At 37.4% G+C, this 27,988-nt stretch overlaps 1 protein-coding gene and 1 long non-coding RNA gene across 2 annotated transcripts in view; one reads left to right on the top strand and one right to left on the bottom strand.

Annotated features, from left to right (window-relative positions):
- Window positions 1-9,858: 9,858 nt before the first annotated feature.
- PJA2 (praja ring finger ubiquitin ligase 2) overlaps window positions 9,859-27,988 on the top strand; it is a 79,686-nt gene continuing 61,556 nt past the window's right edge. Inside the window, exon 1 of the mRNA XM_019940809.3 lies at window positions 9,859-9,998. The gene's annotated coding sequence lies outside the window, so the exon portion shown is untranslated. The remainder of the gene's footprint in view (window positions 9,999-27,988) is intronic.
- Window positions 10,041-14,674, bottom strand: LOC141278306 (uncharacterized). Its single transcript, XR_012330804.1, has 3 exons — window positions 14,641-14,674; window positions 11,663-11,725; window positions 10,041-10,576 (listed from the first exon to the last, which is right to left on the bottom strand). It is a non-coding gene; the product is annotated as an uncharacterized lncRNA (long non-coding RNA).

Here is a 27,988-nt window from a genome sequence, read left to right as displayed (position 1 = left end):
AGTATATCATGCCACTGCCTTCTGGCTTGTAGAGTTTCTGCGGACAAATCAGCTGTTAACCTTATGGGAGTTCCCTTGTATGTTATTTGTCATTTTTCCCTTGCTGCTTTCAATAATTTTTCTTTGTCTTTAATTTTTGACAATTTGTTTACTATGTGTCATGGCGTGTTTCCCCTTGGGTTTATCCTGTATGGGACTCTCTGAGCTTCCTGGACTTGGGTGGCTCTTTCCTTTCCCATGTTAGGGAAGTTTTCAACTATAATCTCTTCAAATATTTTCTCTGGTCCTTTCTCTCTCTCTTCTCCTTCTCCTATAATGCGAATGTTGTTGCATTTAATGTTGTCCCAGAGGTCTCTTAGGCTGTCTTAATTTCTTTTCATTCTTTTTTCTCTATTCTATTCCACAACAGTGAATTCCACTGTTCTGTCTTCCATGTCACTCATCCGTTCTTCTGCCTCAGTTATTCTGCTATTAAGTCCTTCTAGTGTAGTTTTCATTTCAGTTATTGTATTGTTCATCTCTGTTTGTTTGTTCTTTAATTCTTCTAGGTCTTTGTTAAACATTTCTTGCATCATCTCGATCTTTGCCTCCATTCTTTTTCTGAGGTCCTGGATCATCTTCACTATCATTATTCTGAAGGTTTTTTTTGGAAGGTTGCGTATCTCCACTTCATTTAGTTGTTTTTCTGGGGTTTTGTCTTGTTCCTTTATCTGGTACATAGCCCTCTGCCTTTTCATCTTGCCTATCTTTCTGTGAATATGGTTTTTGTTCCACAGGCTGCAGGACTGTAGTTGTTCTTGCTTATGCTGTCTGCCCTCTCCAGGTGTATGATTTAGAATAAATTGTGTCACAGGCTGTAATTGGTATATTATTTGTAACCTCTTTTTCAACTACCTATTTCTTTTTTCTTTTGCCCTCTGGGTGGTCAAAGTTCTTTTTCACTATTCGGTGGGGAGTCTCAAAACAAACTTGGAACACATGGTTGTAGATGACTCAGGCTCTCCAGGATGGGTGATTGAATTACAGTATAAAAAAGTACCTCTCCCCCATCCCCTTTCTCTCCCACCAGTAGGTGGTCCTTATGTCTACAGCAAATACCACTAGACTTCTCTTGAGTTTCTCCATAACATTTTAGGGTTTATCTGTTACATTATCTAGTTTTGCTTAATTAATACAAGATTTCTTATAACAAAATATTGTAAATACATGGCACTGACCTAGCAGTTGGTCAGCAGATGGTAAAGTGTCTGATAGTAGATGCTAGAAAAATGGAGATCCATGCTATGCAGTCTCAAAGCTTTTGGTTATAAAAGAGCTGTCACTCTGGTAATTTGGGAGGAAGATAAGGTGCCTGCAGAGTCTACAAAATTTTGAAAACAGAATGTTAGAGGTGTGTGCTGTTGCCACCAACGGTTTATCAATGTATAAGATGAAAGAGATGAGCTCAGGCAAGAAATGGTTGTATGCAAATAGAAATAGAGAAATTCCCGAAGTTTGGAGCTGCAAATTACTGGAAAAGTGGACTTCCACTCTAAGCTGTGAGATAAAAGACAGAAAGGTTTTTATCAATACAGGCCAATGAAGACTAATCTTTAGTCTTTCCCACCCAAGCCTGATGGCCTCGAGGTAATCACCATTAAATGGAAATAGAGAGGCATGGAGGTTAGAAAGCAAAGAATTAAACAAGACTTGGGAATAAAATCTGGGAAAGAAGTCTTGATATGTCTAATATCACCTAAGACTGCATGGAAGAAAAAATGTCAAAAGTTTAAGATTTGAAATGAGTTTTATTGATAAAGAACCATGATTCTAAATGATGGTTCATGACTAAAAATGTGTTTCCTTGTTCAAACTTTAAAACAATCATCTGGTGTACTTCTGGTTGCAACCACAATTGATAAACATCCATCAGACTAACCTTCCCACTGAAAGTAATTATAAAAATGGGGAAAATATATAAAACAATGTTTGAAGGCATTGAAGAGGTACCAACACAGGTAGGAGTTAAGAAACTATGATTCTTGAGAGAAGTGAAACATATGGGAAGCTTCACATTCATCCTGGATTTTTCCTTGAGAGCATTTACCATATTGTGGTGCCAAGTACTAGAGTTGAAGCCAAAAGTGGCATTCTTAGTACACAAGGAGACAAGAAGTCAGAAGACAGGGCTGTACATAAATGATATTATTACCAATGGTTTACACAATCCAGAATCAGCATTCCAGGAAAATAAGATGGGTTTTTTTCAGTAAAAAAAAAAAGATATGAAGAATGAAAATGCATTTTGTTAAAGGGAAAAAGGGTAGTTTTGTTCTAGAGCTGGTTGTTTCTGAATGGAAAAGAAAATAGGGGATGGATCAATATGGATACAGAAAGTTATGGAAGGTTTGTGGAAGAGCAACACTGAGGGAGTTTTGTACTTGGTCAGGATTGGCTAAGATAAGATTGAGTTTAATTAAGAAAATGGATTTAAAGGTAAAGTGGTACTAAACCTGAATTTGGTTTTCTCTCTGAGAGGACAAAGTTTTCTTAAAATATTGAACTGCTTTTGATAATAGGTTGTGTGAGTTTCTTTGTATTTAAGTGATTTAATACAACCTTTGAGATCTTTTATTGTCACTTTGGTTGAGTGAATGGATATTGTTTCACATTGATTTATGATCCTATTTGACCAGGTGTTTTAAAACTTTTTGATATTTTTGACAAAATTCCCAAACATCAAATTTTAAATAAAGTTCATTTGACTTCTAGCTAACTTTGAGGTTTTCCAAAGCGTCTCTGAAACACCTCAAAATATTTGTTTTTTTTTTCTATCTCAGAGAGAAATATTAAAGTAATTAAACTTATTTGGTATGTTGAATTACATGGGAAACATTATTGAATGAGTGGTGATAAAACTTCTTTGGTTGTATCATGTGGGTAAATGGTATTAACATAGATATTCTAGAAATTATATGGAACTCCTAAAATTCTGGTATGTCCTGGTAAAATGTTATCAGTCATATTTCTAGTAATTATCTTAAATTGCTATATGTCATAGCAGTAGCCAAGTTTCTTTTCAACTGCATTGTAATCAGTTCTTTAACCTTGACTTTTTAAGTCTTTTGTCATTTATTGTTGCACTCTGATGCTTTTGCAAAAATGCTTTATCTTCAAGAAGATTCATAGAAATGACTTTTTGACAAGTACAGGTTTCTGATAACTTTCAGATCATACCACTGAACTGGGTAAGGAATTAAAGAATTCTAGGAAAACCTGATGACTTCAAAAAAACTACTAACAGAAGATTAAGATCAAGGATAAGTTACATAGGACTGAACAAACTTATGAGTATGGTTATAATTTTTCTTTCTGTCTAAAATATCACTGTTTTTTAACCTGTGTTTTCCAGATATAAGGAAAGCTTTAAGTTACACCTCAATAAGTAGAATTGAAACATTTATCTTTCCTCTCTACCTGATCCCTCCAGAATTTGGAAACTCTTAAGTTCCCAGAAGCTTTCTCAGGCATAAGGAAGGCCAATTTCTAAAAAGTGCCAGAATCTCAAGGTATTTGGCAACCTCCAGAAGAGAAGAATTCACCCAAATCCATCACCCAAATCTATAGATATCACAAGTGGAATCTATGACACACCCCTGGTGTGGCTTTCCTGGCCTTGAGAGTTTTTGTTTTTTGTTTTTTTAAAGTTCAATCTGAGATTACTTATGAAAAGTTCCAGCACAGCCAGTTTGAAAAAGCCTATGTCATCAATTAACCAGACTTATTTTACAAACAGATTAGTCTTAATTTGGCTATATTTGGTAGAAATGAGGGTAATTTTAGGGAGAAAAAGATTATGTTTTAGTGAATATTAAATTCTAGTTTTGTTAATTGAGGTCTGTACTTACTGGCAAAGACTCACTTTCTAGATAGCTCCTTGTAAAGTTTAGTTATTAAAAGGACACTCTAAATTTGTTTCTGAAGCTTATCACGGTGATCTAACTTTGGCTGAAGTTCGGATTCACCATGACCTGCAACCAGGAGATTATTCATACTGGAAGAGATTTCACATAAAGGACTCTCTACAGCCACCTTGGAAGAAACCATCTCAGCCCTCTCCTGGATGAACTGCAACTCCTGTTTTTGACACTTGACTACAACTAAGACCAGCACTACCAGGGATGAGAAGAAGATGACATCTGAAGTATACAGCTAACCCAGGACACCAGACTAGGCCTGTATACTGATTACTTTGACAATTGCTCATGCTTTTGCTTATAAACCAAATGTATTTCTTCTTTGTGCTCAATCTTATGCAAGTTTCAAAAACTAATCAAATTGCTGAGTTTATGGCCAATTACCTATGTCCATTACTCCCTGTTTGCCTTGGTGGATTTCTCCTCTCCAGGGCTCTAACTGGATGGCTCTTAGAACTTTTTATTTTAAAGGAAAGAACTCTAGCACCACTCAAGCTAATGTTACCACCAATGTCACTGAGACCCTCTTACCCAGCCAATTAATAATGCCTATTCTGAACTTGGCCATAAATACTCATTTTCATTAGATATTGAGTATTAGGTGGCTCCTAACAGGACCTAATGGATTTCTGGAAAAAGTTTATGACCTTGGCTCTCCCCAGATTGCTTAGGAAGGTATATAATTGGTGAAACAGCCTCTGCCAATCTGCCTTTAATGCAGGCACATGGGGCTTGATCAGTTTTCCAATAGTACGATCATTTGATCTCATTATTTGTTCCTTCACTTGGAATAGAAGATATCATTATTCATATAAAGGCTTTAACAAAATTCACTCAGCAAGATTAGAATGATAGTAATCAAACCATTAGGTGCTCAGTTTGGAAGTCTCCATGATGAAAAAAGCAATCTTACAGAATTGCATAGCCCTCAATATTTTAGCTACTTCCCAGGGGGGAACTTGTGCTGTAATATGTACTGAATACTGCATCTTTATACCTGACGAGTCTTCAAATGTAACCAGTCTTATGACCCATATGAAGTGTCACATTTCTGCTCTGAACAATCCTCTTCCCAGTTTAGGGGAAACATTAGGAAAATGGTTTGATTCAGGAAGATCTTGGCTTAAATCTTTGCTAATGATGTTGTTGATCCTAGTGGCAATCTTAGCTACAGTTTGTGGAACTTGCAAGGTAAGAGTTTCTTGCCTTTCACACTATGTGTCACTTGCTCATACTAAGATAATGATGTCTAAATGACTTGAAAGTATAGATTACACCAATAGTTCTCTATAAAATAATGGACATACACAATGGACATGTGAGAAAAATAGGCTTAAGTCTTACTGGACAACCTAGAATTGACTGTCAGTCCTTGCCAAACATTCTGCTATTATAATCCCCCCAAAAACAGAGAACCAGGCTATTAAGACTTGGCATTGGGACTTCCCTGGTGGCGCAGTAGTTAAGAATCCGCCTGTCAGTGCAGGGGACATGGGTTCAAGCCCTGGTCCGGGAAGATCCCACATGCCGCAGAGCAACTAAACCCGTGCACCACAACTACTGAGCCTGCGCTCTAGAGCCCACAAGCCACAACTACTGAGCCTGTGTGCCACAACTACTGAAGCCTGCACACCTAGAGCCCATGCTCCACAGCAAGAGAAGCCACCACAATGAGAAGCTCATGCACTGCAACCAAGAGCAGCCCCTGCTCTCCACAACTAGAGAAAGCCCGTGCACAGCCACCAAGACCCAATGCAGCCAAAAATTAATAAATAAATATATTAAAAAAAAAAGACTTGGCATCAAGGGACATGATGACGCAGTGCAGGCAAGCAACCACCCTGGAAAATATTTGCTCATCTACTGCTTTCTATCAAAAGGTTAATGATCAAAAGGGGGAAATTGTGAAATAAAATTCATATTTTATGACAAAACAAGAAACAGTTAACCATAAAAAATTTTTTTTCTTCTCCCTTTGGCTTCCTCTCTCCCCTCTACTCTGCATTATATATTGACCAAACCTCCCCCATCAGCAGAAATATCTGCTAACCATAAAGAGCAACATTTTCCTGGCATCAACAAGACAACTCCTTAAAAGATAACATTGCTTCTTGATCTTGTAAGGGACCGCGATGATGCTTAGATATGGATTATGTAAACCTTCAATAATACATCATTTAATGCACAGCCCTGTCTCAAAAAGCTTATATAACTGTGCCTTGAATTCTAATGGGCAGATTATTCTCAGAGCTTTCTGAGTTGCTGTTCCCTGGGTTATAATTCTCAATTTGTCTTGAATAAAATTTTCCATTTCTTTCTTATATTGACTGATTAAGTTTTCATCAGCAGTGGTGTGTGGCCATTGATGATTCTGTTTGGTTAGCTTCATGCTCATCTAATGATTAGACAGAGATTTCCTTAGATGCCTTGAATCAGTATGTCTCCCAGGGTTTGTTGAGGGTATGTGTGTGTGTGTGTGTTTTGGGCAGGGCTTCAACACCAAGCCAGGCAGTTGACAGTTCTCCCTTAGCTTTCACTTCTTCCTTATGCAAAGCCTCAAGGTCAGCCTTAGGTGAATGTTTAGGGCCTTCTCAGGTCTTTCCTGAGCTTACACACTGCTTAGCGCAGCCCTGGGCATGTGTGTGAGTTTCTGGATTCTCATGAATATGTTGGAGCTTACAAAGTTCCTACAGACAAATCTCCAGCTTTTCCTTTTAAGCTTTTTGGTTAACCTATTGTCTGCCCCAACCTGTTTCCACTGCCTAAGGTGTGGCAAAATTAATCAATTCCCTTTCATTGTGTTTTTTTGTTTGCTTGCTTGTGTTTTTTTGTTGTTGTTTGTTTTGTTTTGTTTTTTACAAACACTTCTGGGGAAAAACCTTTTCCCCAGAAAACCACTGGTTTGGCTCTGAATCAAATCAAATCAAGATAGGCTTGCAAGTGAGATCTTCTGGGGAACCACCAGATAGGTTAAATGATGACTCTTCTCTTGGAATTAGGCTTTGGAGGAGTTCCAGCCTCATTCTGCCTTGTCTGATATCTGCCAGGCTGCTCTTTTCACCATGATTGTCAACTATTGTTTTTCAGTGCTATAGTGGAGTTGGAGATGATGGGATTAGATTAGAACAAGCCAAAACATTACAAACCTTGCTCTTCTTACTGAGATTCAGCTGTTTTCTTGAATAAATGCTTCCTGGGTTGCTGCAAGCCCTTGGTTGATTTCCACAGTTCTGAAAAAGTTGACTCTGACAATTTTGCCAGTTTTCTCATTGCTTTTACGGAGAGAAGAATTTTCAGAGGTGCTTACATCTGCATTTTTGCTGATGTCACTCTAAGGATGTAATTTGAATTCAGGTCCTCTCACTCCTTTACCAATCCTCCTTCTGTTACATCTGTGGTTCTCCAACTTTGCGTGCATCAGAATCACCTCAAAGGCTTGCTAAGATACAGGTCGCTTGGCTCCACACCTAGAGTTTCCAATTCAGGTCTGAGGTTGGACCTACCTGAGAATTTGCATTTTAAAAAAGTTCCCAGGTAATGCTGATGCTGTTGGTATGGGGATCACTCTTTAAGAACTAACTACAGCATTACATCCTGTGGTACCTTCAACTCATTGCCTTAGGGAGTGTTTCCCACCTCTGAAATCAATAATAATACATATGTCATTAATACATATCTCTCTATATATTATGTAATAATATAATACATAAGCCAATATAAATATGTATTTAGTACTTACTACATGCTAGGTATGATATGTTCCACATTTATTAGGTTATTTAGTCTATAGTACAGCAGGTCATGAGTAGGCTTTATTACTTTCCACATATTTAAACTGGAAATTGAGGCCAGAGATGTAAGAGTCCAGAGGCACTCAGCAATAAATGCGGGAGCTAGGATGAGAGTATAGGCTTTTGATTCTGGAATACATGCTATAAGCCTCCACAAGAGTGTTTCTCAAAGAGTAACATAGATCACTTCTGATGCCTTGGATAACTTTAGTTGGGACATGCATGCAGGATTAAAAACAATGACTATTTTTCTAAACTTTGATTACATCATGATAAAAATGCCATTTGCCTACCTGCTTTTTAAATGTTTCTAGTGCTTAGTAACACTCCCTTTTTACAGGGAGTAGTCTTTAGCCTGAGAGATCTTAGTAGAAAAAATACTCTCTATCCCCAGAATTTAAAAACATTGTTTTATGTTCACTTTTCTTTCAGTTACTTTCAGCTTAGGAGAGGTGACACAGGTTTTCCATTAATAGTCATTTATAAAGGTTTTACTCTTAAAGAAATTGAAGGAAAGACACATTTATTTAAAGAAAATAATAAATACTACTGCGAGTGGTATACACAGATATGGTATGAAAGAGATTGAAATTTGGGGAAACCCTGCCCCAACAAACTGGTTAGTGTACCCAATTGAATCAATATGCAACAACCTAAAAGGAGATCAAGGAAATGTGATTAAAGTATCAATTCTCTTTCAAAGAAGGAGAGACTTGTATGGAGAAAAAGCCACAACTTCTAGAGCAACATGTGTAAAGCAGAGAAATATCAAGTGGGAAATGGTTTCTGGGTAAGAAATGTACTACTGGAGTGGGCTGAGAGTTAGTTTGGCTTCACAAAATGTCAAGCAAATTCTCATAGTCCAAGTTTTATAGGAAATCTGGGATAATTTGTTTTCATCAAAAGCAAAAAAATGAGTCTTGGTTCACTGGCAGGAGATTTCGCAGTTGCCAGGGACAGCACAAGAAATGGGGTTCTTAACTCTTGGCGGAGGGGATGCGATAAATATATCTTGGGCATTGGGCATGTGTGCGGAGGGGGTGAAGAAGTGAAGAGAGTTGGGGGTAAGATGGGAGGAGAGTGGTACTGTAATCAGAGAAGCGGACACGTTCAGGATGAAAAAAGAGGACATATACAGGATGAAGAAACAATTAAGCACCAGTGACATGACTGCCTAAACTGTTATCCTTGTTTAAATTAAGCAAGGTGTCCAGGGACTACAGCTGTTGTTATTTATTTTGGTTGCATGTGATGTTACTTCCCGGCTTGACAACCCATCAGCCCCAAGGTGCAACTGGAAGTCTCTGGTCAGGCCATAGCTATACAGAGGAAACGCGGGCATCCCCTATAACCCGCCCCCACCCCCAAAAGAATCAGAAAAGAAGGGGCAGGCGACTGACTGGGGGACTGCGGAGTGGGAGGGGAGAAGGCACTATATAGTGTGCAGGCAAGGTGGGTTGGGAGGAAGACCTGCCCTTCCTCCGTCTGCTATTTCCTCTTGGCCCATCCATATCTGAACTGCAAAGGTTTGAACTTCATGCCAGGAGACCCTAATCTTGTTAGTTAGGTTTCCAGTCAAATTAGGATTGATTTTAACGCCTCCATCTTGGTTGCTGCTGTTGGAATTTCTGAAAGTCTAGCTGCGCCAGTTCTTCCTTTAACTCTCCGCACCCGCTTCCCTTTCCCTGAGACCCCGCCCTTTTCTCCCAGCCCAAACCACAAAAGGCCTGCTGTTCCAGCCCTAGCATGGTGCCCCGCCCCTGCCCCCCAACGTCGCAGTGCTGCAGGGAACGGAGGCGGGGCCAGGCAGGGGTGGGTTTCGTCCTTCCGCTCTACGGCCAATCGGTGAACTTGCCCCTGGGCAAGAAAGCGGGACCAGGGTGTAAAGACAGTCCAAGTATGTTTCCCTTTTTCTGCCACGTCCCAACCATTGACGTGAGCCCACTCTCAGGTTCCGATTGGGTATGTGGAGTTTTCCCGCAGAGGTTCTTTAAGCCTATTGGTCGACCCTGTTTTGGGGGCGGGGGTTGCGTTCCCTCCTCCTTCTCCTCTACCGCGGCGCAAGGGGCGGGACGCGCCGCGGCAGCTTCTGCTTCCGCCGCCGGCGCCGCCGCCGCCGCTGCCGCCGCAGCCGCCGCCGCCGCCAGCCGCTGCGCGTTCGGCGGGGGAGGAGTCGGAGGCGGAGAAGAAGGCGGTGGTGGCTGTTGCAGGATCGAGCGCTGTTCTCGCTCCGGAGGCGCTGCACAGTTCGGTGAGGGTTTTTTTTTTTTTTTTAATCTGGCTTGTTCTCATGTTGGGAAGGTGAGGGACAAGGCGAGGAAATTGCTGCCTTCACCTCCTCCGTTTCTTAATTTCTGTCCTCGAGAAGGAGTGGGGCCTGTCCCTGGCCCGCCGCGCCGGCCATGGTGGGTGGGGTTGATGGCTGGGAGAGGCCTTCTTCTCCTTCTGGGCCCTGTCCAGCCCGAACCTGGGGCCACGCTCTTGTTGGCGGCCGCAGCGCCCGCTGCCTCCGGCGATGGCATAGATTGGTATTGGGGTCTTCACCGGCCGCTTTTTCTTGCTGCCTCTTCTGCTGTCCTTGGTGCCTTGGCCAAGGACCCCGCTGCCTTAATCCCTACAATCGCAACTGTGTTAGAAGAGTGTGTCACCTACTAACACCTCTCACCCGCCCTCTCTGCCCATTTCCAGTCACCCTGTGTAGAGCTGATCCATCTTACGCTACAGGCCTGCATCAGCACCCCTTCCTCGAAAAACCTTCCATTGCCGTCGCTCTACTGACTGTATTTGCATTTTTCCCGATTGTCACCGAGGCTCTGTCACGCAGACACCCTGTACAGACCATAACAATCGTTCATCTCCCGATATTAGCACCATTCCATCAATGCTTCGCCTAGTTAGAGCTGTCAGGTCAGAGCACGCCTCTGGCGGATGCACCTTCAATTTCGGCCTCCCTGAGATTACTGCTTGTTAATCATTTTGCGCACATTCAAAATGGTGAGTTTAAAGCCGCTCAGACCAAGTTGAAGAAGAGGGGAGGAGGTAGTCTTTTTTACTGAGAGGAAGAATCTAATATTTAGGAGACTTAACCTTTCCAGGCATTTTTTTTTTTTCTTCTTTTTCTTTTTTAACATACGCATAGGCACTGCTTTGAGTCTGCTGGTTCGGGGAAGTTTATGATTTTTTTAAAGGCCTAATATGTTGTTATTTTTATCATATCTGGTAAGTTAAATTTCTTTACATTGGCAGCCACCTCTGGTGAAGACTATAGATCATTTGCAGAGTATGTAAATAAACATGAAGATAAACGTTTTAAAGATTTTTATAAACGTTTAAACTATTTTTCCCATGTCCTCTGGAATTTATCATTTTTATATGAAATAACTTTAATTAAAAAAAATTAATTACAGACATACGAACTAGATGTAAAATTCAGCAATACAGAAAATGAACTATTAAGTAAAATGTGAACATTTCCTTTCATCCCCCAGTCTCATTCCACTGTCTAGAGTTAACAGTATTGTACTTCTTTCTCATGTACACTTTTAAAAATATATGCATACATGTAAAGTTGGGGGAGTTTGGTGGGATATACCAAACACATTGGTATATCACTTGCTTTTTTCACTAAATTACATATCTTGGCCATCTTTACTTGTTAAACCTGTCTCCCTGATACTTTTTAAAAACTAAATGATGTTTCAATAGCTTCAGTGGGCTGTAATTTACTTAACCATTCCCTTACTGAAAGACATTTGAATTAATTAGTTTCTTTTTCCTATCACAAATAATGCTTTATTTGAAGCCAACTTTTACATTTATTTGTTTTTAATTACAAACTTTAAATCTTCTTAAATTTTAAAACTTCGGACAGTATGGAAGACTGTAATGTAAAAAGTCTTGTCCTTCTAGTTCTACCTTCATCCTAAGAGCTGTTCAGGAAACTTCCTCTTTATGTGATTATTTCTGGAGCATGGATTCCTAGAAATGGAATTGCTGGGTTAAAAAGAGAATGCATATTTAAAATTTTGATAACCATTTCTCCCTCCTTATTACTCATTTTGAAATTATTCTTGACTCTTATGCATTTCTTCTCCAAATGAACTTTAGACTCAACTTGTAAATTAAATTAAAAATCCTCAGGTATTTTGAATGAGATTATATTGAAATTTTAGATTAATATGGGGCAAACTGACCTTCGTGATAACTGGGTCTCTCCCCTCAGAAATATGTGTATGTATGGTATGTCTCTACATTTTATTCACACCTTGCTTAGGGAAAGTTTTATAGTTTTATTCCCATATGTATGACATTCCTTCTTAGTATTCCTAGCTATTTTATGATTTGATAGCTCTGGTGGATGGAAAGTTTCTAGTAACATTTTTTCTCTTTTTTTCCCCCTCCAGTTACATGAAAGCTTTTGATTTTTTTTCTGCTTATCATGTATCTAATCACTTTATTGAGTTGATTATCTGAAAATACAGTTTTGTGGCTTTCTTTTAAATTTTATAATTTGTGTGTTTTCCTCATTGCTTTGGCTATTATACGTTTTATATAATGTTAAATAATAGCAGTGATAGTTCAACTTGGTGTTGTTTCAGACTTTAAGGGGATTGTTTCTGATGTTTTAGCCATCAATTATGATGTTTGATGAAGCTTTCTGATAAATGGAGAGTATAATAGGTTAAAATGTGTTTTTGTATTCTTAGCTTTCCAAGATGATTTTATTGTTGTTTTTCATTTCTGATGACATTTTAAAAAGCCATAAATGGATATTGAATTTTATTGATGTTTTTGATATCTTTTGAGTGGTCGTATAGGGGCATCACCAGTATTCCCTGGTTAATATTTTCCCAAGAGAACTCTTTTTTAAAGAATCAACTTTATTGAGAATAATTTACGTACAATAAAATGTACAGCTCGGTGTGTTTTTTCTTGTTTTTTTTTTTTTTTTTGCGGTACGCGGGCCTTTCACTGTTGTGGCCTCTCCCGTTGCGGAGCACAGGCTCCAGACACGCAGGCCTAGCGGCCATGGCTTACGGGTCCAGCCGCTCTGCGGCATGTGGGATCTTCCCGGACCGGGGCACGAACCCGTGTCCCCTGCATCGGCAGGCGGACTCTCAACCACTGCGCCACCAGGCAAGCCCCAGCTCGGTGTGTTTTGACATATGTATACACCCATGTCTCCACTACCACAATCAAGAGTAGAATATTTTCATTACCCCAATAAAGATACAGAATATTTCTGTCATCCCCAAAAGTTCCCTACTGCCCTTTTGCAGTAAGTCACATTTTCACCCTCAGCTCTAGGAAACAGTTTGTCCTCTTTTTCTCACTATAAATGGGTTTCATTTGTTCTAGAATTTTATATAAACAGAATTATGTAATATGTATTCTTTTGCATCCATGTTTTTTTCTTTCACTATGATTTTGAGGATAATGCATATGTTTGTATGTTTAGCTGGTTCACTTTTATTGCTGAGTAGTAGTTTATGGTATTGATTTACTACAGTTATTGACCATTTCACCTATATATGGATATTTGGATTGTCTCCAGTTTGGGGTTGTTATTAGTAAAGCCGCTATGAACATTCATTCATGAGTTATTGTGTGAACATATGTTTTCATTTCTCTCGGGTAAATACTTAGAAATGGATTTGTTGGGTTGTATTGTAAACAAATGTTTAATTATAAGAACCTGCCAAACTGTTTCCCATTTTACAGTTCTAGTTGATCTACATTCTCATCAACACTTGGTTGTTTTAGTCTTTTTAATTTTAGCCCTTCTAGTGGATATGTGGTAGTATGACACTGTATTTTAAATTTGTATTTATCTGATGATTAATGATATTGAGAATTTGTTCATGTGTTATGGGTCATTTGTATGTCTTCCTTTGTGAAGTACGTGTTCAAATCTTTTGCCCATTTTTAAACGTTGAGTTGTTTGTCTTATTGAGTTGGAGGAATTCTTTATACATTTTTCTGTACAAGCCCTTTGACCCACACAGATGCATATATAGAGAGTGCAGTCTGAAGCTTACCTTTTGATTTTCCTAACTGTTTAAAATAGAGGGGCTTTTAATTTTGACTAAATTCACTTTGTCAGTTTTTCCTTTTATGATTTGTATTTCTGTGTTCTGTTTGCTCAGTGCAAAGTTACACATATTTCCTCTTACGTTTTCTTCTACAAATGTTATAGTTTTTATGTCAAGGTGTATCATCCATTTTGAGTTAATTTTTGTATATGGTGTGAGATAGGGTCAAGTTTATTTTCCCAATTCTAGCACCATTTTGGGGGAACACTTTCCTTTCCAGCATTGAATTAACTTAGTCAAAAATCAATTGACCGTGTATGTGAGTCTGTTTCTGGACTGTCCCCTTGATCTTTGTATCTATCATTTTGCCAATGCCACATTGTCATGATTATTGTTGCTTTATAGTAAGTTTTTAAATCAGGTAATGTAAGTTCTTCAGCTTTATTTTTTTCCAAAATCATTCTGGCTATTCTAGTTCTTTTGCTTTTCCATAAATTTTTTAGAAACGACTTGTTGGTTTCTACAGAGAGTACTGAGGGGATGTTAATTTAGATTATATTGAATGCATGGATCCATTTTGGAAGAATTGACATCTTAATATTGAGTCTTTCAATCAATGAACACAGGATATCTCCGTCTATTTTGTTTTAGTCAAAGATCTTCATTTTCCATCATTAGCATTTTATAGTTTCAACATACAGATGTTCATATTTTGTCAGATTTATATCCAAGTATTTCATCACTTCTGATGGTATTATAAATATAATTTTCCTAAATTTCCATGTCCAGTTGTTCACTGACAGTATTTAGAAATACAGTTTTGTATACTGACTTTGAACCTGGCAACCTTGCTAAACTCACCTATTCTAGTAACATTTTTTTTTTTGTAGATTCTTTTGGATTTTCTCATGTAGATAGTTGTATCATTTGTGGATATAGGACAGTTTTGTTTCTCTTGTTTTCAGTTTGTGTGTAACCACCTCCCCTACCACCCTTTTTTCTTCCTTATTGCACTGGCTAGGCCCTCCAGTATGATGTTGAACAGGAGTGGTGAGAGCAGATATCCTTGTTTTGTTCCTGATCTTAAGAGAAAAGCTTTCAATCTTTCATTATTAAGTATACAAGGGCCTTTTATCAGGTTTTATTATATACTACATATTATTATATTAAGTATAATAATCCTTTTATCAAGTTAATGATGTCCCCATTCTGTTTCTAGACTGCTGAGAGTTTTTTAATCATGATTGGACATTGTGCTCAAATGTTTTAACTGTACTTATTGAGATGATCTTATGGTTTATCTTCTTTGGTGTGTTAAAAAGATAGATTACATTGATTTATTTTCAGATGTTGAGTCAACCTTGCATTCTCTAGATATGCTTCACTTGGTTGTGATGTATTATCATTTCCATAAATTGGTGGATTAGATTTGCTAATTGTTGAGTATTTTTTGGTATCTGTGTACATGAATAATAACTTTTTGTGTAATATTTTTGTATCAGAATATTGCTGGCCTCATAGGTTTAAAGTGTTTATTCCTCTTATATTTCCCGAAAAATCTTGGATAGGATTAGTATTATTTCATAAATGTTTGTCAGAGTTTGCAAGCTAACTCATCTGGGCCTAGTTAAATATGTTGAAAGGCTTTAAAGGATAAATTTAATTACTTTAATAGGTATAGGATGGTTAGGGTTATCTAATTTTTCTTAAAAACTTACAGTCTTTGACTATGTGAGTGACCTACAATATAAGCTTTAGTAGTTTGTATCTTTCAATGAATTTGTCTCTTTCATCTATTAATTGCCATGAAGTTGTTTCTTTATTGTCCTTTTAATGTCTATAGCATCTATGGTGGTGTCTTTTCTTTCATTCCTGATATTGGCAATGTGTCCCCTCTTTTGTCTTTATTAGTTTGTTTCCACGTTTACCAATTTTGTTAATTTTTCCAAAGATCCAGCTTTTTATTTTATTACTCAAAAAACAAATGTTTTCAATTTCATTGATTTCTGCTCTTTACTATTCCTTCTTGTGTGCTTTGGATTTAAATCCACTCTGTTACAATTTTTTAAGGTATAAGCTTAGGCTATTGATTTGAAACCTTTCTTCTTTTCCTTCTAAGCACCACATTAGATGGTCCCACAATCTTTTTAAAAATTATTATTTATTTATTTATTATTTTTGGCTGTGTTGGGTCTTTGTTGCTGTGCGGGGGCTCTTTCTAGTTAGAGCGAGCGGGGGCTACTCTTCTTTGTGGTGTGCAGGCTTCTCATTGCGGTGGCTTCTCTTGTTGTGGAACACGGGCTCTAGGTGCGTGGGCTTCAGTAGTTGTGGCTTGCAGGCTCTAGAGCGCAGGTTCAGTAGTTGTGGCACATGGGCTTAGTTACTTCATGGCATGTGGTATCTTCCGGGACCAGGGCTCAAACCCGTGTCCCCTGCATTGGCAGGATTCTTAACCACTGTGCCACCAGGGAAGCCCTGGTCCCACAAAGTTTTATGTTGATATTTTCTGAGTTCTTATTTGACTTTCACATTGACCCATGGGTTGTTTAGAAATATATTGTTTAATTTCCAATTATTTGTTGATTTTGCCTAGCTCTATAATTGATTTCTACGCTTAATTTTGTTTTAGATGGAAAGCATACTTTGTATAATTTTGTTTGAATTCTTTGAAGTTTTATTACTCAGAACATGGTAAGTCTTGGTAAATGTTCCATGTGCAATTCAAAATAATGTATATTATGCTGCTTTGGGGTAGAATATTCTATAAATTCTACATTCCATATTAAAAACTAAATTATATATTTATATGAAATATTCTGTAATTGTCAGTTGACTGGTGGTGCTTGTTAGGTTTTCTATTTCCTAACTGAGGTTTTGTCTACTTGTTTTGTTGGTCACTGAGAAGAATTGAAGTCTCCAAGTATAATTGTGGATTTGTCTATTTCTCCTCTTTGTTCTAACTATTTTTGCTTCATGAATTTTGAACCTCTGTTGTCAGATGCATATATGTTTAGGATTGTTATGTCTTCTTGGTGAATTGACCCCTTTGTCATTATATAGTATCCTTCTTTGTCTCTGATAATATTTCTTCTTCTGCAGTCTACTTTATCTGATATTAATACTGCCACTCCATCTTTCTTTTGATTCATGTTTGCATGATTAAAAAAAACACCTTCAAAAGCATTTATTTTTAAAAAAGAAAAGCACTTTAAAGGCACACATAATATGAAAGTAAAAAGATTGGATAAATATTGTTTGCAAACACTCACCAAAAGAAGGCTGATGTGCCTATATTAATATTGTACAAAATAGACATAAAGGAAGAAGTATAAGAGATAACAGGAAAGTATCATAATAAGTAGGTCAGTTCATCAAGACGATATAATAATCCTAAGTGTGTGTTTACCTAATAACATAGCTTCTGAATATAGAAGTTAATATAATTAGCAGTAAAGATAGCATGCATTCATAGCTGGAGATTTTACATATACATTTGGTGTAACTGATAGAACAATTATATAAAAATATCAGTATGGGAATAGAAAATTTGAATGACATGATTAATCAACTTGATATAATTGACATTCATAGCACATATTATCTAAAGACTGAAGACTATACTTTTTTTTTTCAAGTACACTTGGGACATTTGCCAAAATATTCTGGTCCTTGAAGTATGATCAAATTTCACAGAATTGAAATTATGCAGTACATGTTTTCTGATCACTGTGGAATTAATTACAACTCAGGAACAGAAAATAACTTATCAGGGCTCCAAATGTTTGAAGATTAATCAAGACATTTCTAAATAGCCCATGAATCAAAATGAAGTCACGATGGAAATTAGAAAATATTTTGATCTGAAAAACAACAGAAGTATTACATCAGAGCTTGTTGAGTGTAACTGAAGCAGTGCTTTGAGAGGACTTTATTGCTTTATACAGGCACGCTTCATTTTTATTGTGCTTTGTTTCATTGCACTTCACAGATACTGTGTTTCTCTACAAACTGAGGTTTACGGCAACCCTGCAATGAGCAAGTTTATCGGTGCCATTTGTCCAACAGCATTTTCTCACTGATAGTTAGCACTTTTTTGACAGTAAAATACTTTTTTTTTTTTTCTTTGCGGTATGCAGGCCTCTCACTGTTGTGGCCTCTCCCGTTACGGAGCAGAGGCTCCAGACGCACAGGCTCAGCGGCCATGGCTCACGGGCCCAGCCGCTCCGCGGCATGTGGGATCCTCCCGGACCAGGGCACGAACCCGTGTCCCCTGCATCGGCAGGCGGACTGTCAACCACTGCGCCACCAGGGAAGCCTCAGTAAAATACTTTTTAATTAAGTTGTGTCCATTGGGTTTTTTTTTAACCACAATGCTATTACATGCTTAATAGACTACACTATAGCAAAAATGTAACTTTTATACACACTGTGAAACCAAAAAAAAATTTACTTCCTTTGTTGCACTGTTCACTTTATTTTGGTGGTTTGAAACTGAACCCACAATATCTCTGAGGTATGCCTGTATGCATATATTAGTAAGGAAGAAAAGTTCAAAATCAGTGGTGTAAGCTCACAACTGAAGGGAGCAACAAATTAAACCCAAAGAAAGCAGAAAGAAGGAAGTAGTAAATATAAAAGTAGAAATCAATGAAACAGAAAAATTTACAGTTTGTTGAGAAGACTTTTAAAAAATAATAAGCCTGTAGTGACTGATCAAGAAAAAATTGGGGGACAACAGACAATACCAATACTAAGAATGAAAAACTGAAGCATCACTACAAATTGTATAGATATTAAATTGTTAAGGAAAATTATGAACAATTTTATATTAGTACATATTTGCTAACTTGAATGAAAGGTCATAATCTTTGAAAAACAAATTGAATTTATTAAAAACTTTTCCATCAAGAAAACCCCAGGCCCAGATGGCTTCACTGGTAAACCTCTCAAACATTTAAGTAAGATATAATGGTAATTTTACACAGACTTTTTCGAGAACTGAAAAAGAAAACATTTCCCTGAACATTTTATGATTTTTGCATAATCTTGGTAGGAAAAACCTAACAAGAACATGAGAAAAAAGAGATAATTACAGGCCAATAATTCTCAAGAACATAGATACAGAGATAATCCAGTGATATGTAAAAAAGATATCACAGATTTGTTCCAGGAATACAAGGTTGGTTTGTTGTTTTACAATTAATCAATGTAGTCCATCTCTTTAACAGTGTAGAAGACTCATACGATCATCTCTGTAGATAGAGAAATCATTTGACAAAAGTCACCATCTGTCGTGTTAAAAAATCCTCATCAAATTAGGAATAGAAGAAAATACTGTTAATTTTCTGGAGTATCAACAACAACAACAAAAACCCTACAGCTAATATCATACTCAATGAAAAACCTTGTTTCATGTCCCATATCTTTTTTTTTCTATTTAACATTATGCTGGAATTCTAACCAGTGCCCTCAGGATAAAAAAAGTTAATTTTAAAAAATGGAAAAAAAAATTTTTTTTTGCGGTACGCGGGCCTCTCACTGTTGTGGCCTCTCCCGTTGCGGAGCACAGGCTCCGGATGCGCAGGCTCAGTGGCCATGGCTCACGGGCCCAGCCACTCCGCGGCATGTGGGATCTTCCCGGACCGGGGCACGAACCCATGTCTCCTGCATTGGCAGGTGGACTCTCAACCACTGCGCCACCAGGGAAGCCCTAAAAATTGGAAAAAAATTTTAGAAGTGTTTACCAGCAAAGTTTTAGAATAAGTGAATTTAGCAAGGTGACTGGATACAAGGACAACATGCAAAAATTAACTGTAAGTTGTGTGTTAGCAACCAAAAAGTATGAAATAAAATTAGAAAAGTACATTTAGAATAGCATCAAAATATGTAAGATACCTAAGGATAAATATAATAAAAACTTGGGCAAAACTTCTACACTGAAAAATATAAAACAGTGCTGAGACATTTTAAAATACTTAAATAAGTGGAGAAATATTCCATCTTTATATGGTAGGAACTCAATATTGTTAAAATGTCAATTACCCCAGGTTGAGCTATAGGTTCAATAAAATTTCAATTAAAATCCCACAATTTAAAAATTTTAATCAAATGGATTCCAAAATTTATATCAAAATGTAAATGTCTCAAGACTTGCTATAAAGTTACAGTAATTAAGACAGTGTTATATTAGAACCAGGTAGACAAAAAGACCAATGGAAGAATATGAGTGTCTAGAAATAGACCTTCACATATGTCGTTTCTTGGTTTATGACAAAAGCTCCACTGAAGTTAAGAAAACATTTACTTTTAATAGTGTTAGATAAATTGGATATTGGATATTTGGGAATAAATGAACCTTGATTTTTACTTGATACTATATTCAAAAGCTCATTTGAGTTGGATCATAGAACTAAATGTAAAAGCTAAAATTATCAAGATTCTAGAAGAAAACCTAGAAGTATATCTTCATCACCGTGGGGTAGGCAAAAAATTTTTTAAATAGAACATAAAATTGATAAATTAGACTACAATCAGTTACAAATTTCTATTCATGAAGACATCATTAAAGAAAAGAGGCAAGCCACAGACTGCAAGAATATACTCACATTAAGTAAATCTGGTGAAAGACTTGTATCCAGAAAAATATAAGTAACTCTTAAAAATCAAAAAGAAAAAGGCAAACAACACACATTAAAAAATATGCAAAAAAGCAGGCAGGTCTTCACAAAAGAAGTTATCAAAAGGCCAATGTGCATAGGTAAAGGTGCTCTACATCAGTGGTCCCCAACCTTTTTGGCACCAGGGACTGGTTTCGTGGAAGACAGTTTTTCCATGGACCGGCAAGGGGGGATGGTTCAGGCGGTAATGCGAGCAGTGGGGAGAGATGGGGAGTGGCAGATGAAGCTTCCCTCTCCCGCCGCTCATCTCCTTCTGTGCGGCCTGGTTCCTAACAGGCTGTGGACTGGTAGTGGTCTGCGGCCCGGGGTTTGAGGATCCCTCCTCTACATTATTACTCATCAGGGAAATGTCACAATGAGGCACCATCACACCCCTGTCAGAATGGCTGAAATTAGAGACTGACAATATCAAGTGTTGCCAAGGATGTGAAACAATATCAAGTGTTGCCAAGGGTATGAAACAACTGATACTTTTTTTTTTTTTGCGGTACACGGGTCTCTCACTGTTGTGGCCTCTCCTGTTGCAGAGCACAGGCTCCGCGGCCATGGCTCACGGGCCTAGCTGCTCTGCGGCATGTGGGATCTTCCCGGACCGGGGCACGAACCCGTGTCCCCTGCATCGGCAGGCGGACTCCCAACCACTGCGCCACCAGGGAAGCCCACAGCTGATACTCTTATATATTGCTGGTGGGAATGTCAGGTTGTTTCAGCCACTTTACAAAACTGTCAGTATGTGTTATAGCTAAACATAGCTGTGGACTGTGATCCAGTAATTTCAGGTCAGATGTACCCAAGAAAGGTAAACAAAACAAAACAAAACATGTACAAGGATGTTCATAACGTGAATGAATCCCAGAAACATTGTGTCAAGCAAAAGTAGACAGACACAAAAGAGTTCATGATGTATGATTCCACTTGTATGAAGTTTAAAATAGGAAAAACTAAACTGAGGTAATAGAGGTCAGGAGAGTGGTTGCCTTTGGTTCGTGAGGAGTCAGTGTCTTGGAAGGAGAGAGAGAGAGAACCCTCTGAAGTGATGGTATATGATTTACATCTTGACATAGGTGGTAGTTTTTCAGATATATACCTGTGTAAAAATTCATTGAATTGTAATGTGTACTTGAGTTTTATACTTTATTATATGTAAACAATTCTTCAACAAATGATTGCAGAGAAAAGGAAAATAATTTAAGTTTTTATCATGAAAAGTTCCAAACAAATTTCAGTAGAGTACAAGGAGCCCCCACGTACATATCATCTTGCTTCAACATTTTGCCATGCTTGTTTCTGTATCTCCCCAACCGCCATTCACATATGTTCCCTTTTTTTTTTGTTTTTTTGGTAGTGCTCACATCTAAATGTCTATCACAGATACATTAATTTATTCTGAGCATATTTTGTGTTTTTTAACATCAGATGAAATTTGCTACCTTTTCATATGCATAACATTTTATTTTTTATTTTCCTTATTTCCTGTACCCTTGTTTTTTCTTTTCCTGGCTCACTGACATGAAAATAAATTTCTGCAGCTTTTTTTTTTTTAATTGAAGTATAGTTGATTTACAGTGTTGTGTTAGTTCTCTGCAGCTTTTTTATCCTGAGCTGACTGACTTGCACATCTCAAAAGAGGGTGGGTTGAGCAGCATCCTTATTTGTGACACATTTGAATCAGAGATCTTCCTATCTAAATGAGGTAAATTTGACGAATGTTCTTCATCTTGTTTTTTAATGAATTGATACTATATTTTTTCATCTTACTTTTCTTTTGTTAATCTTTTTCCCCCTTAGCCAATTACGCTTCCAGTAAAACACAGAAAATATTGTTCTACTGTGTTGGGTGTATGCTCATTCAAGTCTTTCTTCAAGGATTGCTGTTGATAGTCTTTAAAAAAAACAGTATTTTGTTAACACTTTTTTTTTTTAACGGAATGAGAAGTTTATAAACACATGGTGAGATAGAGGGTTTACCAGAACAGAATTTGAAAATACAGTTTTTTACCTACTTAAATATAACATTTTTGGATTATTTGTTTCTGATTATGTATATTTTATGTCTGAGTTATGTTTTGTAATGTAATTTTCACTGTACCAATGCTGAGTTTACTGTTCCTCTTTTACAGTGGTTTACAAAAAAGTTTTCAGAGAAGAGTAGTAGTTAATCAAGTATAGCCTTCTATCAGGTTACCTCTTGTAACTAGGGATAGCAAACCCATTTCATCTTAGAAGTTTAACAGTTGTACCTGAAATTTTCTCTCTGATTTAGGTATTATCATTTCTACAGCTGCTCCTTGCAGAATTTGCCAGTCATAGCCTGGAAGTTTGCTTGTGTAGCAGCTTGTAACTTTCAAGTCTTGTGGTTGATAATAGATTACTTGATTTACTGAATGTGTCCAGTTGCTTACAGTGATATATGGGAGTAATGTCACCTCAGTCCTTATTTATTGTTTACTAGTGAGATGTACTGAATATTTTGCAGTTGTATATATGTATAAGCAACTATTTGTGCTTGTGGATAGAAGACATGAAAAATCTAGAGATACATTAAAAATAATATGTAAGCGTGAAACAGAATCAAGTGCAAGCTTACATTGTTCAAAATGGATACTTTATTAATCTCCTGGGATATTTACTTTGCCTTAACAGCTGAAAGTGGAACGATGAGATAATGTTAGGAAGCTAAGTTTCGATGTAATTGGTTCCAACATATATGAAACAGCTTTCTAGTGGCATTTGTCAGAGTTTGTCATAAACTCATTTTGTCATGAAGTGTTGATTTCTGAATATATAGCTCAAGTGTGGTAATAATTACAAAATTTTGTATGACTAAAGAATTATCTTACTAAAAGGAAGTGCAGGCTAGATAATTATAAAAGTTTGTTTTTTTGTGTTTTTTTTTTTTTTTTTGCGGTACGCGGGCCCCCCACTGCTGTGGCCTCTCCCGCTGCGGAGCACAGGCTCCGGACGCACAGGCTCAGCAGCCATGGCTCAGGGGCCCAGCCGCTCCGCGGCATGTGGGATCCTCCCGGACCGGGGCACGAACCCACATCCCCTGCATCGGCAGGCGGACTCTCAACCACTGCGCCACCAGGGAAGCCCTATAAAAGTTTGTTTTAAGAGGAATCTTAAGAAACATTTCTAGGGCACTTTGGAAGCATATATGTAAAGCTAAATATGGGAGAATATAAAATAAATATTCCAGTGGGCTTGGAAGAGTAATCAAGACTTCCCTCTTCAAATAGTTGGATCAAATTGTATTTGTTTCTGAACTTTTTGTTTTGTTCTGTTTCTTATATAACAGTATCTGAGTTTTAGGTGTCCAACATTATGATTCAACATCTGTGTTCATTACAAAGTGATCATTACCAAAAGTCTAGTTACCATTCATTACCATATATTCTTGGTGGGAATGTAAATTGGTGCAGCCACTATGGAAAACAATATGGAGGTCCCTCAAAATATTAAAAATAGAACTATCATCTGATCCAGAAATTCCACTTATGAGTATTTATTTGAAGAAAATGAAAACACTAACTTGAAAAGATATATGCACCCCATGTTCAGTGAAGCATCATTTACAACAGCCAAGATATGGGAACAGCCTAAGTGCCCATCCATGGATAAATAGATAAAGAAGATGTGGTGTGTGTGTGTGTGTGTATGTATATAATGGGATATTAGCCATTAAAAATAATGAAATCTTGGTATTGTGACAATATGGGTGGACCTTGAGGGCATTTTGCTAAGAAATCAAACAGAGAAAGACGAATACCATGTGATCTCACATGTGGAATCTTAAAAAACAAAAAAACCCAAACTCATACATACAGAGAACAGATTGGTAGTTGCCAGAGGTGGGGGTTAGGAGCAGGCAAAATGGATGAAGGGGGTCAGAAAGTGCATATTTCCAGTTATAAAATATGTAAGTCATGGGCATGTAATGTACAGCATGTTGACTAATAGTTAATAGTACTATGTGGCATATTTGCAAGTTGCTAAGAGAGTAGATTTCAAAAGTTCTTTTCACAAGAAAAAAATTTCATAACTGTATAGTAACAGATATTAACTAGACTTGTGATTATTTCACAATATATATAAATATTGAATAATTATGTTGTATACCTAATACAATTTTATATGTCATTAACACCCCCCCCCTTTTTTTTTTTTTTCCAAGTGAGTTTTTTCTGGCTCCCAGCAAATGGATCACAGTGGTATAGATACAGGCTTTCAGTTGAAACTTTTCCTCTGGAAGTTCAACTGATTTCTCTCTTTCTGCCTAAAACTTCATTTAAATTATTTAGATGTAAATTCTAAAAGTAAGTGTTCCTGATCCAGTAGCTTTTCAATGAGTATCTACTCGGTGATAGGTGGAGTGTAAGTGCTAAGCAGCAGTTCTGACACTGTCAACAAGCAAAAGGCCAGTATAATTAATTTTGGTACTGTTATCCCTAACATGGCATTTTCCAAGCTGAGAATAAGTAGATCTTTCAAAGGGAGAAAATGTACTTTCATGAGATGGTATTAGAAAATCTTCATTCTGGTGATAGGTGGAAATATAAGAAAATTCAGAATCTAAGTACACGTAATTGAAATTGCTTGTATTTTTCTAATACAGGATAATTTGTTATGCAGCAATAGACCTAGCAGCTCAGAACATTTATTATCTCATAGTTTCTATGGGTCAGAAATTTAGGAACAGCCTGGCTGGGTAGTTTTGGATCAAGGTCTCATGAGGCTACAATCAAGATGTAGGCTGGGACTGCAGTCATCTGAAGCCTTGACTGGGGCTGGAGGATCTGCGTCCTAGGTGGTTCATTCACATGGCTATTGCCAGAAGACCTCAGTTTCTTCTGGCTTTTGGCAGAAACTGCCAGTTCCTCATCATGTGGACCTTTCCATAAGACTGCTTGAGTGATCTTATGGTGTAGCACCTGGCTTCTCCCAGAGAGAGTGAGCCAAGAGAGAGTAAGGAGGAAGCCACAATGTCTTCTGTGCCTGAATCTTGTACATCACACACTTCTATCATTTTATCTTCATTAGAAAAAAGTCACTAATTATAGCCTACACTTAAAGGGAACAAATTAGGCTCTGCTTTTTGAAGGGAGAAGTATCAAAGAATTTGTGGACATATTATAAAACCAGCACATTATTCTAACAGAGGTATGGTGATGTTACTGAAGTGAGTGGGCTACATTGCAAAAATAATAATAATAAATGTGTAAGTTTTAAGTATTATACAAGCTGGTCTGTTAGTTGACTACTCAGTGGTGTAGGAGAACTATGATTCTGAAGGCAGTTCAAGGTGTAGGCTTAGTATGTATCAACTTCAGTGTATATTGTGTTCATTTAGATATATGAACATTCATTATTCTGTTTGCTTAAGTCTTTTGCTTTATTACTATTTTATTTATTTTTTAACATTTATTAAAGTATAGTTGCTTTACAATGGTGTGTTAGTTTCTGTTGTACAACAGAGTGAATCAGCTATATGTATACATATATCCCCATATCCCCTCCCTCTTGCGTCTCCCTCCCACCCTCCCTATCCCACCTCTCTAGGTGGTCACAAAGCACCCAGCTGATCTCCCTGTGCTATGTGGCTGCTTCCCACTGGCTATCTGTTTTACATTTGGTAGTGTATGTATGTCCATGCCACTCTCTCACTTCATCCCAGCTTACCCTTCCCCGCCCTGTGTCCTTAAGTCCATTCTCTACATCTGCGTCTTTATTCCTGTCCTGCCCCTAGGTTCTTCAGAACCACTTTTGTTTTTAGATTCCATATACATGTGTTAGCATACGGTATTTTTTTTTCTCTTTCTAACTTGCTTCACTCTGTATGACAGACTCTAGGTCCATCCACCTCACTACAGATAACTCAATTTGGCTTCTTTTAATGGCTGAGTAATATTCCATTGTATGTATGTGCCACATCTTCTTTATCCATTCATCTGTCGATGGACACTTAGGTTGCTTCCATGTCCTGGCTATTGTAAATAGTGCTGCAATGAACAATGTGGTACATGACTCTTTTTGCATTATGGTCTTCTCAGGGTATATGCCTAGTAGTGGGATTACTGGGTCATATGGTAGTTTTTTTTTTTTTTAGATTTTAAGGAACCTCCATACTGTTCTCCATAGTGGCTGTATCAATTTACATTCCCACCAAAAGTGTAGGAGGGTTCCTTTTTCTCCACACCCTCTCCAGCATTTATTGTTTGTAGATTTTTTGATGATGGCCATTCTGACCTGTGTGAGGTAATACCTCATTGTAGTTTTAATTTGCATTTCTCTAATGATTAGTGATGTTGACCATCCTTTCATATGTTTGTTGGCAATCTGTATATCTTCTTAGGAGAAATGTCTATTTAGGTCTTCTGCCCGTTTTTACATTGGGTTTTTTTTTTTTTTTTTTTTTGATGTTGAGCTGCATGAGCTGCTTGTATATTTTGAAGATTGATCCTTTGTCAGTTGCTTCATTTGCAAATATTTTCTCCCATTCTGAGGGTTGTCTTTTCATCTTGTTTATGGTTTCCTTTGCTGTGCAAAAGTTTTGAAGTTTCATTAGGTCCCATTTGTTTATTTTTGTTTTTATTTCCATTTCTCTAGGAGGTGGGTCAAAGAGGATCTTGCTGTGATTTATGTAATAGAGTGTTGTGCCTGTGTTTTCCTCTAAGAGTTTGATAGTGTCTGGTCTTACATTTTGGTCTTTAATCCATTTTGAGTTTATTTTTGTGTATGGTGTTAGTGAATGTTCTAATTTCATTCTTTTACATGTAGCTGTCCAGTTTTCCCAGCACCACTCATTGAAGAGGCTGTCTTATCTCCATTGTATATGCTTGCCTCCTTCATCAAAGATAAGGTGACCATATGTGCGTGGGTTTATCTCTGGTCTTTTCATCCTGTTCCATTGATCTATATTTCTGTTTTTGTGCCAGTACCGTACTGTATTTATTACTGTAGCTTTGTAGTATAGTTTGAAGTCAGGAAGCCACATTCCTCCAGCTCCGTTTTTCTTTCTCAAGATTGCTTTGGCTATTCAGGGTCTTTTGTGTTTCCATACAAAGTGTGAAATTTTTTGTTCTAGTTCTCTGAAAAATGCCATTGGTACTTTGATAGGGGTTGCATTGAATCTGTAGATTGCTTTCGGTAGTATAGCCATTGTCACAATGTTGATTCTTTCAATCCAAGAACATGGTATATCTCTCCATCTGTTTGTATTATCTTTAATTTCTTTCATCAGTGTCTTATAGTTTTCTGCATACAGGTCTTTTGTCTCCTTAGGTAGGTTTATTCCTAGGTATTTTATTCTTTTTGTTGCAATGGTGAATGGGAGTGTTTCCTTAATTTCTCTTCCAGATTTTTCATCATTAGTATATAGGAATGCAAGAGATTTCTGTGCATTAATTTGGTATTCTGCTACTTTGTCAAATTCATTGATTAGCTCTAGTAGTTTTCTGGTTGCATCTTTAGGATTCTCTATGTATAGTATCATGACATAAGCAAACAGTGAGAGCTTTACTTCTTCTTTTCTG

The sequence above is a fragment of the Tursiops truncatus genome, chromosome 3, assembly GCF_011762595.2.
Source record: "Tursiops truncatus isolate mTurTru1 chromosome 3, mTurTru1.mat.Y, whole genome shotgun sequence".
NCBI classification, from domain to species: Eukaryota; Metazoa; Chordata; class Mammalia; order Artiodactyla; family Delphinidae; genus Tursiops; species Tursiops truncatus.
Note: the sequence above shows the minus strand (reverse complement) of the source record. Positions and strands in the feature narration are given on the sequence as shown.